Here is a 19926-nt window from a genome sequence, read left to right on the forward strand (position 1 = left end):
CGGCATTACACAAACACTATTTAACAGGAACTCATTGTAATGCAATTTTCTCGAACAGGAACAGAGATGCAACAACTTGACAAATAAGTATCCTGGATAGTCATCAATATCGGTATCATTTAGCTCTGATGACTCATCGGAGCTGCAGTCCATGGCAGACCTGGACAAAAAAGAAATTTTCAGAGACAAGACATCGCTAGAATAAAACACAGCAAGATATCTGATTAGGAAAACTTCCATGACAATAATTTGTAGTGCATGACAGAGACGTGGACGCAATGCTATATTGTTCATACATAGATACAGACAAGTGGTCAGTTCATCATATTTTCACAAGTCACAGGGAGCCAAGGTGCAGGTATCTATAAAAAAAATGGCATAAACATGTATATATCAGTAGAGACTTTGGCCATATAAATAGCCAGGTAGCATCAGACCATCTTTTAGCATCTGTACAGACCTTAATAGCATATATGTTAATGCTACTGCTCAATAATAGCAACAGTACATAAGTAGCCACATATGAAATGTAATGTCATTGTGAGCAATTTAGTATCACACATTCACACCATCAGTTCATCGGAGAGCAATTTAGTATGCTTACAGTTGCCAGCTTTTAGTTTCTAACCAAGAATATGTATAAATACTATACTTCTAACAACTTCCTCCCATCGAGCAACACAATTGTTTGTAGAGTATTTCAGGTTTACCATTTCTCATACAACTAACTATTTAACAATCACACAACACACGTCTTCAGAACCTTCATTTAAACAGGGAACTGAGGAGTCTTATAGTACAAACTTATTGAATGGCCAATAAAAAAAGGGTGTCTCTACTCCAATTACTAACCAGAATAGTTAGTTCATTGCAAATATCACAGGGACTCCAATTGCTATTTATGGTCAAATAAGATGCAAAAATCAGTTTTTTGGATGTTGCTCAAGGCCGGACAAGAAACGAGACCCAGACTACAACAGTCAACCTACAGCTTCACTTGTACGCAATCCCAATAAATCTTCAGAATGTTCACATATTTCATCCTCTGTTGGCACTCGGCAGGCACTGAAAGCTATCCAACATGTACGCAGTAACTGGTCAATGCTCCAAGGAAGCAAAGCAGAGAACCTCCATGATCTTAGCTAGGGCCTACAAAGTTTCCATTAACTGAAGGTTTTATAAATCCATCCTAGAATATAACACGCATGTCAGTAGCAATGATTTTACGGAATTGGAAGAGATTACTGCTGCATAACAGTAAAGCACCTTGCTTTGGCTAATGACGCACTCCAAGGTAACAAGTACATAGCTCGGTTAAAATCTGTTTTTTCCTTTTCATAGCAGCCTACCAGCAAAAAAGAGGTGTTTTCAGTACATGAACTCGACCGTTCCTTTCGTAAGCAGCAAACTAATTCACAGAACAGAACAAGATATTATTGCTACAACTGAATACTACAGTTGTAATAATACAGTAGAGCATGAAGAAGAGGGCAGAGCAAATCTACACAAAGCTGCCAATCCTGAACAGCTGGAGAGCGTAGCTGATTGACCATCAGCAGCAAGTTGAGGTACCCGCAAAAAAAAAAAAAAAGTTGAGGTGCCCGTGCAGGCTGCCGAGCAGCCTTGAATCCATCTAACGTCGACCTAGCTTGGCACCGGCCGCTGTTGCTCCCTTCCCTCGCGCCGCGCGCGTCGTCCACGCAACCTCCGTCCGGGAGCTCCGTCGCGGAGGCGGCGACACCAAGAAACCCTAGGGAGGAGGGGAAAAGAGGAGGAGCCGCGAGGACTCACCGGGGACCAGTCGCCGGAGGAGGATCTCGTCGGCGCCGTCTTGATCTGCTAGTTTTTCCCCGCCGCCGCCGCCATCGCCGTCGCCTTTCCTCGCTGCCGTCGCCGCCGTTGCGTCGCCGCCATCGCTCGTTCCCCTTTTCACGACCGTATACACGGGGTCGACCTCGTGGATGAGAATACCGGAGTGTGCAGCTTACCGGGTCGGGAAGATCTGGGATGGGCCGGGATGTTACACAAAAAAACCAGAGAAGTAAACGGCCCATCGGGTAACTTTCGGGATTCGGTCGTGGGCCGGTATTTTACCCTCCCAAACCCAAAAATACCAGACAAGTAAACAAGGCCTTAGGGTGTGGTGGCCCTCTGGCCCCTCTCCGACTCTTCTTCGGTGTTCTGGATGCTTCCGGGAAAAATAGGAGGTTTGGCGTTGATTTCGTCCAATTCCGAGAATATTGCTCGAACAGCCTTTCTGGAACCAAAAACAGCAGAAAACAGGAACTGGCACTGTGGCATCTTGTTAATAGGTTAGTTCCGGAAAACGCATAAAAACATTATAAAGTGCAAGCAAAACATGTAAGTATTGTCATAAAACAAGCATGGAACATCGTAAATTATAGGTACGTTGGAGACGTATCAAGCATCCCCAAGCTTAGTTCCTGCTCGTCCTCGAGTAGGTAAACGATAAAAAGAGTAATTTCTATAGTGACATGCTACTTACATAACCTTGATCATACTATTACAAAGCACATGAGATGAATGAAGTGACTCAAGGCAATGATCTATAGTTGCTAACAAATAGATAACATACAGCAAAACTTTTCATGAAGAGTACTTTCAAGACAAGCATCAAAAGCCTTGCACAAGAGTTAACTCATAAAGCAATAGATTCAAAGTAAGGCATCGAAGCAACACAAAGGAAGATTTAAGTTTCAGCAGTTGCTTTCAACTTTCAACATGCATATCTCATGGATAATTGTCAACATAAAGTAATATAATAAATGCAAATAAGCAAGTATGTAAGAATCAATGCACAGTTGACACAAGTGTTTGCTTCTAAGATGAAAGGAAGTAGGTAAACTGACTCAACATAAAGTAAAAGAATGGCCCTTCGCAGAGGGAAGCATGGATTAAATCATGTGCTAGAGCTTTTTAAGTTTTGAAATCATATAGAGAGCATAAAAGTAAAGTTTTGAGAGGTGTTTGTTGTTGTCAACGAATGGTAGTGGGCACTCTAACTACCTCATCAACCAGACTTTCAAGAGCGGCTCCCATGAAGGATGTTATCTCTACCGAGCAAGGTAGATCATCCCTCTTCTCTTTTGTTTACACATGTATTTTAGTTTCATTATTTATGGATGACACTCCTCCCAACCTTTTGCTTACACAAGCCATGGCTAACCGAATCCTCTGGTGCCTTCCAACATTCACATACCATGAAGGAGTGTCTATTTGCAAAATTAAGTTGCTTATCGATGAATCGGAGCAAAACATGTGAAGAGAATTATTAATGAAGGTTAATTAATTGGGGCTGGGAACCCCATTGCCAGCTCTTTTTGCAAAATTATTGGATAAGCGGATATGCCACTAGTCCATTGGTGAAAGTCTGTCCGAAGTAAATGACAAGATCGAAAGGAAAACACCACATACTTCCTCATGAGCTATAAAACATTAACACAAATTGAGAAGCATTTTGAAGGTTTAAAGGTAGCACATGAAGTATTTACTTGGAATGGCAGGAAATACCATGTAGTAGGTAGGTATGGTGGACACAAATGGCATAGTGGTTGGCTCAAGGTTTTGGATGCACGAGAAGCATTCCCTCTCGGTACAAGGCTTTGGGCTAGCAAGGTTATTTGAAGCAAACACAAGTATGAACCGGTACAGCAAAACTTACATAAGAACATATTGCAAGCATTATAATACTCTACACTGTCTTCCTTGTTGCTCAAACACTTTTACCTGAAAATATCTAGACCTTAAGAGAGACCAATCATGCAAACCAATTTTAACAATCTCTACGGTAGTTCTCCACTAATAGGTTTAAACTACATGAAAAAAAACTTAATAATGATCTACTTGAGAGCTCAAAACAATTGCCAAGTGTCAAATTATTCAAGACATAATGAGGCATTTTCTGTTTCCAACCAAATATAAATAAGTGCAATAGCTTCCAACTTTTATCATTGAACATTAAAAGTAAAATGAAGAACACAAGTGTTCATATGAAAAAGCAGAGTGTGTCTCTCTCCCACACAAGGATTGCTAGGATCCGATCTTATTCAAACATAAACAAAAATAAAAACACACAGACGCTCCAAGTAAAGTACATATGATGTGACCGAATAAAAATATAGTTTCAATAGAAAAACCTGATAAGTTGATGAAGAAGGGGATGCCTTGGGCATCCCCAAGCTTAGACGCTTGAGTCTTCTTGAAATATGCAGGGATGAACCACGGGGGCATCCCCAAGCTTAGACTTTTCACTCTTCTTGATCATATATCATCCTCCTCTCTTGACCCTTGAAAACTTCCTTCACACCAAACTCGAAACAAACTCATTAGAGGGTTAGTGCATAATCAAAAACTCACATGTTCAGAGGTGACACAATCATTCTTAACACTTCTGGACATTGCTCAAAGCTACTGGAAGGTAATGGAACAAAGAAATCCACCCAACACAACTGAAAGAAGCAATGCGAAATAAAAGACAGAATCTGTCAAAACAGAACAGTCCGTAAAGACGAATTTTATTGAGGCACCAGACTTGCTCAGATGAAAATGCCCAAATTTAATGAAAGTTGCGTACATATCTGAGGATCACTCACGTAAATTTGCATAATTTTCTGAGTTACCTACAGAGAATTAGGCCCAGATTCGTGACAGCAAGAAATCTGTTTCTGCTCAGTAATCCAAATCTAGTATGAACCTTACTATCAAAGACTTTACTTGGCACAACAATGCAACAAAATTAAGATAAGAAGAGGTTGCTACAGTAGTAACAACTTCCAAGACTCAAATACAAAATAAAAGTACTGTAGCAAAATAAACACATGGGTTATCTCCCAAGAAGTTCTTTCTTTATAGCCATTAAGATGGGCTCGACGGTTTTAATGATGCACTCGCAAGAAATAGTATTTGAAGCAAAAGAGAGCATCAAGAGGCAAATTCAAAACACATTTAAATCTAACATGTTTCCTATGCATAGGAATCTTATACACAAATAAATTCATGAAGAACAAAGTGACAAGCATAAGAAGATAAAACAAGAGTAACTTCAAAATTTTCAGCATATAGAGAGGTGTTTTAGCACCATGCAAATTTCTACAACCATATTTTCCTCTCTCATAATAGTTTTCAGTAGCTTCATGAACAAACTCAACAATATAACTATCACATGAGGCATGTTTCTCATGATCCATAAACACATAATTTTTATCAAGCTCAAAAATAGTGTGATTAAAACTTTCAAACACACTTTTATCAATAATATAACAAGATGGTTGATCAATCTCAAGAGATATGGGACTCATAGATAATGTCAAGACCTCTCCAATCCCATTTTCATTAGTAGTACAATTAATATTATCAAGTAACATAGGACCATCATCAAGAGCTTTATCATAAACATTTGCTACGCAAAACTCTTTAGTACCATGCATTTCGACATCGAGGCACAAACAAAGCATTATCATAAGATTTATCAAAGTAGCATGGATTATCATAAATAACAGTAGCATAATTATTCTCACAAGTTTTACTCATAGGGAATATTTCAAGAGAATCCACAGGAACATAACATTCAACCTCTTTCGGTAAGCATGGAGGACAATCAAATAGTGTAAGAGATAAAGAGTTACTCTCATTAGAAGGTTGGCATGGGTAGCTAATCCATTCTTCCTCCTTTTGTTCATCACTCTCCTCTTCTTTTTCATCCAATGAGCTTTCAGGTTCATCAATTTCCTCCTATTTTTCATCCAATGAGCTTTCAGGTTCATCAATTTCTTCTTCCACCGATTCCTGCAAATTGTGAGTGCATTCTTGTGCATTAATGAGTCTCTCTTTATAATCAATGATATAAGGATTACCACTGTAGCATTCTATGCAAGAATTAAGGATAGTAGAGACATAATCTTTAAGGTCCTTACAAATAGCACAAGTTTCATAATTCTCAACCATGAAGGATTCTATCTCGGAGGCTCCCATAAATAAGACAAATTGTTCTACCTCTTCGAACCCATAATGAATATAGCAATTCCGATTATAGTTCTTAATTAAAAATTCCTCACTAAAGCCACATTAAAATTTAAGATGTTTAGTATCTCGTTGAGAGCAACAGTTTATATCATGGCGTCTAAGCAAGATTCTAGCCATTGTATTCAATTTTTCTATCATAGTACTCATTATTTTACCAGTTCTTGATTCTCTATAATTATTATAGCATTCTATAAGCTCCAAGTAGGTTGTAGGTTCTCCCATAACAGCAGTTTTTAATTTTTAGATTTTTCAAATTTTTATGGATTTTTGGGTATATAAGAAAAGTAAAACAAGACAAAAAGAAACTAGACAAAAGTAAACTAAGCAAAATAGTACTAGACAGAAATAAACTAAGCACAAATAAACTAGACAAAAGTAAACTAAGCAAAACAAAATAAAGTAAAGCAAAAACAGCGAGAGAGGTAGAGTGTACTTCCCAGGTGAACTTATGAGTAGAGCTATGCCTCCCCGGCAACGGCGCCAGAAAACAGTCTTGATAACCCACAAGTATAGGGGATCGCGGCAGTCTTCGCGGGTAGTAAAACCCAAATTTATTGATTCGACACAAGGGGAGGTAAAGAATACTTATAAGCCTTAACAACTGAGTTGTCAATTCAGCTGCACCTGGAAAAGCACTAATAACAGGGGTAATGTGAAAGTAGCAGTGATATGAGAGCAGTAGTAACAGTAACACGATGACGGTAATAGTAATATGAGAGCAATGGCACCAGAAAATAGTTGATACTACTTCCAATGACATGTAGAACGAGTATATGATGATGAAAGATGGACCAGGGTTCCCAGCTATCTACACTAGTGGCAACTCTCCAATAACAAGTGTTGGGTGAACAAATTACAGTCGGGCAATTGATAGGATTGAAATAGCATTAAGACAGAACATCAAGATCATTAATCATGTAGGCATGTTTTCCATATATAGTCATACGTGCTCGCAATGAGAAACTTGTACAACATCTTTTGTCCTACCAGCCGGTGGCAGCCGGGCCTCAAGGGAATCTATTGGATATTAAGGTACTCCTTTTAATAGAGCACCGGAGCAAAGCATTAACACTCGGTGAAAACATGTGATCCTCATATCTAAGCCTTTCCCTCCAGTTGTCCCAATTTCTGTCACTTTGGGGCCTTTGGTTCCGGACATAGACATGTGCATACAACTTGTAGATACAATCTAAGCAATAAGTATAGAGCTCAAATCTAAGATCATGCCACTCGGGCCCTAGTGACAAGCATTAAGCATAACAAGATTGCAAGCAACGATAACTTCATAAACTTTGTAGATAGACAATCATAACGTAACAATCCATCGGATCCCGACAAACACAACACCGATTACATCGGATGAATCTCAATCATGTAAGGCAGCTCATGAGATCATTGTATTGAAGTACATGGGGGAGAGAATACCAACTAGCTACGGCTAGAACCCGTAGTCCATGGGGGAACTACTCACGGAGCATGATGGAGGCGATGGCGTTGATGGAGATGGCTTCCGGGGCACTTCCCCGTCCCGGCAGGGTGCCGGAACAGAGACTTCGTCCCCCGAGTTGGAGTTTCGCGATGGTGGCGGCGCCCCGGAGTCTTTCCGGAGTTTCGTCAAGTGGTACTTGCGTTTTTAGGTCGAAAGGGATTTTATAGGCGAAGAGGCGGCGCGAGGGGGCACACGGGGCGCCTCACCCTAGGCTGGCGCGGGCCCAGGCTAGACCGCGCCGCCTTAGGGTGTGGTGGCCCTCTGGCCCCTCTCCGACTCTTCTTCGGTGTTCTGGATGCTTCCGGGAAAAATAGGAGGTTTGGCGTTGATTTCGTCCAATTCCGAGAATATTGCCCGAACAGCCTTTACGGAACCAAAAACAGCGAGAAAACAGGAACTAGCACTGTGGCATCTTGTTAATAGGTTAGTTCCGGAAAACGCATAAAAACATTATAAAGTGCAAGCAAAACATGTAAGTATTGTCATAAAACAAGCATGGAACATCAGAAATTATAGGTACGTTGGAGACGTATCATTGCCCAACTGTAATTTGTTCACCCAACACTTGTCACTTGTTATTGGAGAGTTACCACTAGTGTAGATAGCTGGGAACCCCGGTCCATCTTTCATCATCAAATACTCACTCGGTCCTATATGTCATTGGAAGTAGTATCAACTATTTTCTGGTGCCATTGCTCTCATATTACTGCTACTGCTGTTGTGTTACTGTTACTATTGCTCTCATATTACTGCTGCTTTCACATCACCCCTGTTACTAGTGCTTTTCCGGGTGCAGCTGAATTGACAACTCAGTTGTTAAGGCTTATAAGTATTCTTTGTCTCCCCTTGTGTCGAATCAATAAATTTGGGTTTTACTTCCCTCGAAGACTGTTACGATTCCCTATACTTGTGGGTTATCAAGACTATTTTCTGGCGCCGTTGCCGGGGAGGCATAGCTCTACTCATAAGTTCACCTGGGGAGTACACTCTACCTCTCTCTCTCTGTTTTTATTTTTGTTTTGCTTCGTTTACTTTTGTCTAGTTTATTTGTGCTTAGTTTATTTCTGTCTAGTATTATTTTGCTTAGTTTACTTTTGTCTAGTTTGTTTTTGTCTTGTTTTAATTTTCTTATATACCCGAAAATCCATAAAAAATTTGAAAAACCCGAAAAATTAAAAACTGTTGCTATGGAAGAACCCACAACCTATTTGGAGCTTATTGAAATATATATGAATTATAGAGAATCAAGAAAGGGTAAAGTCATGAGTGTTGTGATAGAAAAATTGAATATAATTGCTAAAATCTTGCTTAAACGCCATGATATAAATTGTTGCTCTAAACAGGATACTAAACATCTTAAATTCCAATGTGGCTTTAGTGAAGAAGTTTTAATTATGAACTATAATTGGAATAACTATATTCATCTTGGGTTCAAAGAAGTAGAACAATTTGTTTTATTTATGGGAGCTTCTGAAATAGAATCCTTCATGTCTAAAATTTATGAAACCTGTGTTGCTTGTAAGAACCTTAAAGATTATGTCTCTTCTATCCTTGATTTTTGCATAGAACATTACAGCAATAATCCTTATATCATTGATTATAAAGAGAGGCTCATTCATGCACAGGAATGCACTCACAATTTGCAGGAACCTGTGAAAGAAGAAATTGATGAACCTGAAAGCTCATTGGATGAAAAGGAGGAGGAGAGTGATGAACCAAAGGAGGAAGAATGGATTAGCTACCCATGCCAACTTTCTAATGATAGTAACTCTTTATCTCTTACACTATCTGATTGTCCTCCATGCTTACCAAAGGAGGATGAATGTTATATTCCTGTGGATTCTCTTGAAATATTCCCTATGAGTAAAACTTGTGAGACTAATTATGCTACTGTTATTTATAATAATCCATGCTATTTTGATAAATCTTATGATAATGCTTTGTTTGTGCCTGATGTCGAAATGCATGGTACTAAAGAGTTTTGCTTGGCAAATGTTTATGATAAATCTCTAGATGATGGTCCTATGTTACTTGATAATATTAATTGTACCACTAATGAAAATGGGATTGGAGAGGTCTTAACTTTATCTAGGAGTCCCATATCTTTTGAGATTGATCAATCATCTTGTTATATTATTGATAAAAGTGGTTTTGAAAGTTTTGATCCTATTACTTTTGAGCTTGATAAAAATTATGTGTTTGTGGATCATGAAAAACATGCTTTGTGTGATAGTTATATTGTTGAGTTTATTCATGAAGCTACTGAAAATTATTATGAGAAAGGAAAATATGGTTGTAGAAATTTGCATGGTACTAAAACACCTCTCTATATGCTGAAACTTTTGAAGTTACTCTTGTTTTATCTTCCTATGCTTGTCACTTTGTTCTTCATGAATTTATTTGTGTACAAGATTCCTATGCATAGGAAGTGGGTTAGACTTAAATGTGTTTTGAATTTGCTTCTTGATGCTCCCTTTGCTTCATTTTCTATTTTCCATATGAGCATCATTAAAATCTACTGAGCCCATCTTAATGGCTATAAAGAAAGCACTTCTTGGGAGATAACCCATGTTTTTATTTTGCTACTGTTTTGTTGTGTCTTAAAAGTTGTTACTACTGTAGCAACCTCTCCTTATCTTTATTTTATTGCATTGTTGTGCCAAGTAAAGTCTCTAATATAAAGTTGATACTAGATTTGGATTTCTGCGCAGAAACAGATTTTTAGTTGTCACGAATTTGAGTAGATCTCTCTGTAGGGGACTCTAAAAATTCTGCAAAAATTCATGCGTGTTCCCCAGATATGTACGCAACTTTCATTAGTTTTGAGTTTTCTGATTTGAGCAACGGAAGTATCTCGAAAAAATTCATGTTACTGGCTGTTCTGTTTTGACAGATTCTGTCTCTGTTTTTTGCATTGTCTCTTGTGGACTTTAAGTAAGGCTTTCTAGACGTGGAGAGCTGTAGCTAATGTTTTATTGAGTTCTTGTAATGTGTCACTACAGGACTAAAGTGGATTAAAGTTTTTTTTTGAGTACTAACTCCTCTAATGATGTTTATGAGAAGTTTGGTATGGCAGAAGTTTTCAAGGGTCAAGAGAGAAGGATGATATATGATCAAGAAGAGTGAAAAAGTCTAAGCTTGGGGATGCCCCCGTGGTTCATCCCTGCATATTTCAAGAAGACTCAAGCGTCTAAACTTGGGCATCCCCTTCTTCATCAACAACTTATCAGGTCACCTCTAGTGAAACTATATTTTTATTCCGTCACATCTTATGTGCTTTACTTGGAGCGTATGTGTGTTTTTATTTTTGTTTGTGTTTGAATAAATTCGGATCCTAGCAATCCTTGTGTGGGAGGGAGACACGCTCCGTTTTTTCATATGAACACTTGTGTTCTTCATTTTACTTTAATATTCATGGCGAAAGCTGAGAGCTGTAGCACTTATTGTTATTTGGATGGAAACAGAAAATGCTTCATATTGTCTTGAATAATTTGATACTTGGCAATTGTTTTGAGCTCTCAAGTAGATCATGTTTAAGCTCTTGCATCATGTAGTTTAAACCTATTAGTGGAGAACTACCGTAGAGCTTGTTGAAAATTGGTTTGCGTGATTGGTCTCTCTAAGGTCTAGATATTTTTACGGTAAAAGGGTTTGAGCAACAAGGAAGACAGTGTAGAGTCTTATAATGCTTGCAATATGTTCTTATGTAAGTTTGTTGTACCGGTTCATACTTGTGTTTGCTTCAAACAACCTTGCTAGCCAAAGCCTTGTACTGAGAGGGAATGCTTCTCGTGCATCCAAAACCTTGAGCCAAAACCTATGCCATTTGTGTCCACCATAACTACCTACTATGTGGTATTTTTACTGCCATTCCAAGTAAATACTTCATGTGCTACCTTTAAACAATTCAAAAGTTATTATCTCTTATTTGTGTCAATGTTTTATAGCTCATGAGGAAGTATGTGGTGTTTTATCTTTCAATTTTGTTGGGCAGCTTTCACCAATGGACTAGTGGCATATCCGCTTATCCAATAATTTTGTAAAAAGAGCTGGCAACGGGGTTCCCAGCCCCAATTAATTAACCTTAACTAATAATTCTCTTCACATGTTTTGTCCTGATTCATCAGTAAGCAACTTAATTTTGCAAATAGACACTCCTCCATGGTATGTGAAATGTTGGAAGGCACCCGACTCGGTTAGCCATGGCTTGTGAAAGCAAAAGGTTGGGAGGAGTGTCATCTATAAATAAAAACTAAAATACATGTGTAAACAAAAGAGAAGAGGGATGATCTACCTTGCTGGTAGAGATAACGTCCTTCATGGGAGCCGCTCTTTGAAAGTCTGGTTGATGAGGTAGTTAGAGTGCCCACTACCATTCGTTGACAACAACAAACACCTCTCAAAACTTTATTTGTATGCTCTATATATGATTTCAAAACTTAAAAAGCTCTAGCACATGATTTAATCCCTGCTTCCCTCTGCGAAGGGCCTTTCTTTTACTTTATGTTGAGTCAGTTTACCTACTTCCTTCCATCTTAGAAGCAAACACTTGTGTCAACTGTGCATTGATTCTTACATACTTGCTTATTTGCATTCATCATATTACTTTGTGTTGACAATTATCCATGAGATATGCATGTTGAAAGTTGAAAGCAATTGCTGAAACTTAAATCTTCCCTTGTGTTGCTTCAAAACCTCTTATTAAGAATTTATTGCTTTATGAGTTAACTCTTATGCAAGACTTTTTTATGCTTGTCTTGAAAGTACTATTCATGAAAAGTTTTGCTATATGTTATCTATTTGTTAGCAAACTATAGATCATTGCCTTGAGTCACTTCATTCATCTCATATGCTTTACAATAGTATGATCAAGATTATGTTAGTAGCATGTCACTTCAGAAATTATTCTTTTTATCGTTTACCTACTCGAGGGCGAGTAGGAACTAAGCTTGGGGATGCTTGATACGTCTCCAACGTATCTATAATTTCGATGTTCCATGCTAGTTTTATGACAATACCTACATGTTTTGCTCACACTTTATAATGATTTTATGCATTTTCCGGCACTAACCTATTAACAAGATGCCGAAGCGCCAGTTCCTGTTTTCTACTGTTTTTGGTTCCAGAAAAGCTGTTCGGGCAATATTCTCGGAATTCGACGAAATAAAAGCCAAACCTCCTATTTTACCGAGACGGACCCAGAACACCGAAGGAGAGACCTGGCGGCACGGCCTAGGAGGGGGGCGCGCCCAGCTATGGGGTGGGCCCCTCAGGACCCCTCCGACGCCGCCCTTTCGCCTATATATTCCTCGCGACGCGAAAACCCTATAACAATCAATCATATTCCAGAAAGACTCCAGGGGCGCCGCCACCATCGCGAAACTCTGTTTCGGGGGACAGAATCTCTGTTCCGGCACGCCGCCGGGACGGGGAAGTGCCCCCGGAAGCCTTCTCCATCGACGCCACCGCCTCCATCATGCTCCGTGAGTAGTCCCCCCGTGGACTACGGGTTCTAGCAGTAGCTAGTTGGTACTCTCTCTCCCATGTACTTCAATACAATGATCTCATGAGCTGCCTTACATGATTGAGATCCATCTGATGTAATCGGTGTTGTGTTTGTTGGGATCCGATGAATTGTTACATTATGATCAGTCTATCTATAAAGTTTGTGAAGTTATTGTTGATGCAATCTTGTTGTGTTTAATGCTTGTCACTAGTGCACGAGTGGCATGATCTTAGATTTTAGCTCTATAATTATTGCTTAGATTGTATCTACAAGTTGTTTGCACATGTCTATGTCCGGAACCCGAGGCCCCGAGTGACGACAAGTCGGGATAACTGGAGGGGAAGGCTTAGATATGAGGATCACATGTTTTCACCAAGTGTTAATGCTTTGCTTCGGTGCTCTATTTAAAGGAGTACCTTAATTAACAGTAGATTCCCTTGAGGCCCGGCTGCCACCGACTGGTAGGACAAAAGATGTTATGCAAGTTTCTCATTGCGAGCACGTATGACTATATATGGAAAACATGCCTACATGATTAATAAACTTGATGTTACTGTCTTAATGCTATTTCAATCCTATCAATTGCCCAACTGTAATTTGTTCACCCAACACTTGTCACTTGTTATTGGAGAGTTAGCACTAGTGTAGATAGCTGGGAACCCCGGTCCATCTTTCATCATCAAATACTCACTCGGTCCTATATGTCATTGAAAGTAGTATCAACTATTTTCTGGTGCTATTGCTCTCATATTACTGTTACTGCTGCTGTGTTACTGTTACTATTGCTCTCATATTACTGCTGCTTTCACATCACCCCTGTTACTAGTGCTTTTTCAGGTGCAGCTGAATTGACAACTCAGTTGTTAAGGCTTATAAGTATTCTTTGTCTCCACTTGTGTCGAATCAATAAATTTGGGTTTTACTTCCCTCGAAGATTGTTGCGATCCCCTATAATTGTGGGTTATCAAGACTATTTTCTGGCGCCGTTGCCGGAGAGGCATAGCTCTACTCATAAGTTCACCTGGGGAGTACACTCTACCTCTCTCTCTGTTTTTATTTTTGTTTTGCTTCGTTTATTTTTGTCTAGTTTATTTGTGCTTAGTTTATTTCTGTCTAGTATTATTTTGCTTAGTTTACTTTCGTCTAGTTTGTTTTTGTCTTGTTTTATTTTTTCTATATACCCGAAAATCCATAAAGATTTGAAAAACCGAAAAATTAAAAAACTGTTGTTCTAACCCACAACCTATTTGGAGGTTATAGAATTACTAGCTAAGTGCCCGCGCGTTGCTGCGAAGAAACCAAAGAGCATGTGTATGTAGTGACATGCAATCTATCATAAGAGCATCTCCAACAGGCGCGCTATATAGGCGGCGTTGTATAAAAACCGCCGGTATGCAGCGCGCGGGAGTAGAATCGGCGTTCCAGCAGGCGAGGCAAATGGCGCGGTGCTGCAAAAAAAAATTGGGCGCGCGGATTTTCGCACAATCCGGAGCGCCATATGTGACGCGTCGGCTACAGCGCGCGGCAACGCTCTGCGCACGTGCGAAAAGCCAACGGCTGGAAAATTCCCCTCGCCTCCGCGCCCTCGCCCCCCGTTTCTCCACCGCCTCCGGTCGATTCTGCCGTCGGCGCCGCTGCTGCACGCCGCCGCGCCGTAGATCCGCCTGGCTCGCGCCTCCTCCCGTCAGCTGAGGCCGCTCCGCCGTGTTGTACGGACCGCGCCGCCGCCAGCGACGGGTAGTAGCCGCGCCGCCAGCGACGGGTAGTAGCCGGCGCGTCTCCTCCGCCTACTCCTTCGCGCCGCCGTCGCGTTCTCCTCCGCGCCGCCGTTGCCATGTCATCGTCTTCGTCTTCGAGTTTGCTAACGACATGACGCGACCATGATGCTCGCCGATTTGCTCGCAAGGTATGCACCTCCGCCGGCCGGCCTCCATGATTTTGCTCGCCGATTAGCTAGTATAGTTGTAGTTAAGTAATGTTATATGTATGTTTGTAGAGTTCATCATACGATTCATCGGATGACGAGTACGACCAAGAGGAAGAGGAGAACATATCGCTACTATTAGCATACCGCGCCGTTAAGAAGCCAAAAATTTGGTGGATCGGTGTTCGATAGATAGAAGTTGTGGAGAGAAAGGATTGAAAGGCATGATAATTAAGTTGATGCGGTCATATTTGAATGAGAATCCGATATTCACCGAAAGCTATTTTCGGCGGTGTTTTCGGATGAGTATCAACTTGTTGAAGCACATTGCAACGGAGGTGACCAAGTATGATCGGTTCTTTGAGCAAAGGAGAAATGCCGCCGGAGAACTTGGTCATAGCACATATCAAAAGGTGACCGCCGTCTTGCGTATGTTGGCATATGGTATACAGGCGGATCTAGTTGATGATCATTTGGCCACGGGAGAGAACACTTCTATCTTGTGTGTGAAGCGCTTTGCCGTTGCCATTGTCAATGTCTTTGGCTCCACATACTTGAGAGCCCCCAATGCTCAAGTCACGGCAAGGCTTTTGGAGATCAACGCCAACCGGGGGTTTCCCGGTATGCTTGGTTCCATTGATTGTATGCATTGGAGTTGGAAGAATTGTCCAGCGGCATGGCATGGACAATTCAAAGGGTACAAGAAGGATGCCACCATAGTCCTTGAAGCGGTGGCCGACCAAGAGACTTGGATATGGCATGCATTTTTTGGAATGCCCGGGTCTTGCAATGACATCAATGTTCTTCAACGATCACCACTAATGACAAGACTTGCAATGCGGGAAGGTCCATTGGTGGAGTTTGAAGCAAATGGCCACAAGTACAACTATGGCTACTTCCTCGCCGACGGCATATATCCAAGGTGGCAAACATTTGTGAAGCCGATTATTCAACCAAGAGGTAACAAGCAAACCCAATTCCATAATGCACAAGCGGCGGCTAGGAAAGATGTAGAGAGAGCATTTGTTACTTTGCAAGCTCAATTTGCAATTGTTATACTGGCTAGATTTTGGGACCAAGAATGTCTTTGGTATATCATGACCGCTTGTGTCATCATGCATAACATGATTATAGAGGATGATCGCGGGAAAGATGTGGATCATACCCACTATGATTTGATGGGGGGTCCCGTGCAAGTGAGGAGGAACGCACATAGGATTGTCCGGTTCATTGCCTCATACCATGCCATTCGGTGCAACGACACACATGATGCTTAAAAAAGATCTAATGGAAGAATGGTGGAATTGGAATGGAAAACAATAGTTGCATACTTGTTGTATTTGTTTGAAAACTATGTGTTGTATTGTCTCAAAACTATGTTGTATTGTTGTATATTGGTCTCTGAACTTGTTGTATTTGGTGTGAACAATTTCATGTATTTGTTGTATTTGATTTGATGTGAACAATATATTGTATTTGGGATGGTACATTTTATTTGTGAATTTATATGGTTGTTTGATCTTGTTTGAGGCATAGTTGTGTGTGCTTGTTGTTTGCGCCGCGCGACGCGCTGCAAAATGGAGCGTCCGGTGGAGGTGCTTTTTTTGCCGCCAACGCGCGCTGCAAAATGGAGCATCCGGCAGGGCAAAAATCAGTCCAGCGCGCGCCATCCGTTTACAGCGTGCCGGCAGCGTGGTATAGTGCGCCGATTTATAGCGCGCCTGTTGGAGATGTTCTAACTCTAACATGGAGATTCGATCCACATGTTGACAAACTCCTTTTTCTACATCTTCCTCCATGCAACTAATTCTGCACACCCTTTTTAAGGGTATTTGTTTAAATCAATTTACATACTCTCTTTTCTCCCGTTAGCATGAATTTCTTGATGTTGAAGGCACAAATTGGGTATGGGTAGCGATCCTACCACTGATATAGGCTTATCTTCAGTAGATCATTGTTTAGTTTTCACTCGTATAGTCCTAAGCGAATTGCAGGGTCGCCTCTGCTAACCCATCGTAGCAAAGCTGCTCACATATGCGACTCAAGTAGTGAAACTTAACCAGCTGCGTGGTTGTTCAAAAAAAAAAAAAAAAAAAAAAAAAAACCAGCTGCGTGTATTTGGCTCTCTAGGCGAGAGTAAGTATCTTTGTCTTGTGATCCATGCATGCACGTGAACATCGCCCAGCTTTTTTACTTTTTACGGGGAATATCACTCAGCTAGCTGAAGCATTGAGAACAAGCAAGTGCGTGCCCCTTTGCCCTATCTGAGAGCTCTCCACGATAGCCACCAGGTACTCACGGGCTGGGCGCTAGCCCCCCGTCATCTTCAGCGATAGGAAAACGTGGCATAACGTGACTGGCTAAGCTACGAGAGGAAAAAAAAGAGGATCAGAACGAGGTGGAAAAAGGTCCCGACCCAGCGAAACCCTATCCACATTGCTTCTTGCGTAGGACTGCTGCCGCCGCCGGCCCTGGCTTTCCCTCAACTCTGTGCCGACGGACTCCTCGGTCGTACACCTACTCACATCCCCGCCGCCACCACGCGCGCTTCTCCTCCCCAACGCGGCTGCCGGTTTCTGCTCCGTCTCCTCCTCTGCGCCGGCGGCGGGCGTTATTTTCTTCCCCGTCGCGGCCGCCTCAGCCGCAGCCATGGCCGCAGCTGCTTCTGCAGGAGATCGGTGCGGGGCGACGGCGGATGGACGAGCAGGGCCGCGCCTCGAGGTATACGATTCGCCGGCGCCGACATCGCTGGTGCGGCAGAGATCTTGCTGCCGATCCAGGATGTGCCACGCACTTCCACCACCTCCCAGTGAGTTTCTCCTCCCCAACCTGCCTATTCTTTTGCACTATACTGCTGGCGGAAGCTCATGCGTGTTCGTTATCCGTTCTCAAAGGTACGCGCTGGATGTGAATGTGGAGAGGGTGGAGGACATGGTGACGCACCAGCGGCTGCTCGAGGAGGCCCGATACCTGCAGCACCGGCTTTCCTTGGAGGTGGGCGTCGTTCAGGTAATGTGGTTTTCCATAGAGCACATCTCGGCAAGTTGCACTCAACATGTTCCCCTACTTTGCATAGTAAGCAGCTGGATAAATTGAGCATAATGTTACTGCCCTACTTCTTTTTATAGATTGCAGAGATACTATCCAAGCTACAAATAAAGGAGGGGGCCAAGAGAGATTGTGATGTAGGATGGTTGCAAAATAAGAAGGTTTACAATGTGTTGCAGCAACAATAGGTGGAACTATTTAGCTGCTGCCATTAGTGAGGTAATCATCATTATGCTCTTATCTCCCCCCCACCCTACGGATGAATACTGGATAGAATTTACTTTGTCTTATGTTGTAACACAAGTTTGTTAAAGAGGTCCTCTTCCAGCTCTAGACAAATATCTTTGGCATGATGCAAGGATGGCCTCTACGCCTCACGACCTATCGCTTTCTTGGGTGAGTTCTTCCTTTTTTTGTCTGTTTGGTAAATTAGATTTCATACATATATGTGATGTCATGGCCATTGTTGACGTCCCTATTTCTCTCATGTTGTTCTCTCTTCTGCTTATGAATGAAGGGAAAATGGACTGAGCTTGAGAAAGGAAACTAAGAGCTCGTCTCAAGAAAGGTATGGATTTGGGTGTAGTTTATGGACGCTTTAGAAATTTGTAGGCTGCTAGCCATTTGACTGGTGTTTGGTTGATAAATTGTTAACTAATTGTATAGATACGCACTATCTTAGTTTGGTGAAATTGATTTATATTTAATTTTTACAGGGTTCTCTCTCATATTCTTAATTAATCTGGTGGTGGATAATGGCCTACTGGTATTTTGGTTTTATGCCTGTGGGATATGGCAAGAGATGATGGTCTCATGGAGCATTGATTTTACTTGATGAGGCATTCCTTGCCTGCATGCATTTGTAGCGAAGAAACATTTTTTCTGGTTATGATAATTATACATACCATGCATTCAGTTTTACTCCATGTTATCGTTCAATTTTGATTCTGCAGAAGATTTCAGTAGAACATTGCTCTGCCATGCCTGCAACATCCTAATGGACATGTGGCTAGAACAGGGCAGCGCATATCGTCTCCCGGATTAGAACAGGCATGTGAGAATTCTGGTGCCTCTATTGTTTATTTCTCAATGTTGTTGTCATACTATGACAGCCATGCAGTTTACTGATACCTTTGAAGAATTATTGAGGTCTTATTGCTATGTACGAGTAGTGAAAGATAATGATCCATTATTTCTCTCATTTTGTGCCCCCCCGCGCTCTTGGAAGGGGTTCACAAGTATGGCGGGATGTGCTTGGGGCAGCGGAGGGAGGCGGGCCACTAAGGGGGCTGACAGCGGCAGCCATGCCGGAGTGGCAATGGCAGAGTAGCCAAGATGCAGCAGTCGAGGTAATAAATTTCAGGCTTCTGTATCATCCTCCCTGGCTTCCTCCTGAATAACCACCCGACCGATTTGGTTGTTCATTTCCATGACTGCACACCCTGTTTGCGATCCACATTGGCATCTGTCAAAAAGTTTAAGCTCTTGAGCAATGTATGTGGTTTTGAATATACACTTGGTAGTCCACACATATTTAAATCATCTGGGAATGATGGGTTATACTTCCTCATTAAGCTTGCATAATGTTAGGATAGGCATCCACAAGAAAGCACCATGAGCTCTAACTAAAATCAACACTAAAATAGGTAGGTATTCCGAGAACTGATTTACATGACTTATTTTTCCCTTTGTTGGAGATCTGCTCTTATTATTTTATGTATATTCTATTGATAATTCTGTCTACTAAAAAGGTGGGTACTCGTTAAGCATGTCGTGGCGGAGTGTGTTCGTCCTAAATTACGAATAACCATATAAAATGTGTGACCCCGTCAGTTATCATCATGACACATGCCTTGATCCTTCAAGATTTCCCATTTCTCTTTCCATGAGAATGCATTATAGAAATGGCACATTGAT

Source organism: Lolium rigidum, chromosome 4, assembly GCF_022539505.1.
Source record: "Lolium rigidum isolate FL_2022 chromosome 4, APGP_CSIRO_Lrig_0.1, whole genome shotgun sequence".
Taxonomy (NCBI): Eukaryota; Viridiplantae; Streptophyta; class Magnoliopsida; order Poales; family Poaceae; genus Lolium; species Lolium rigidum.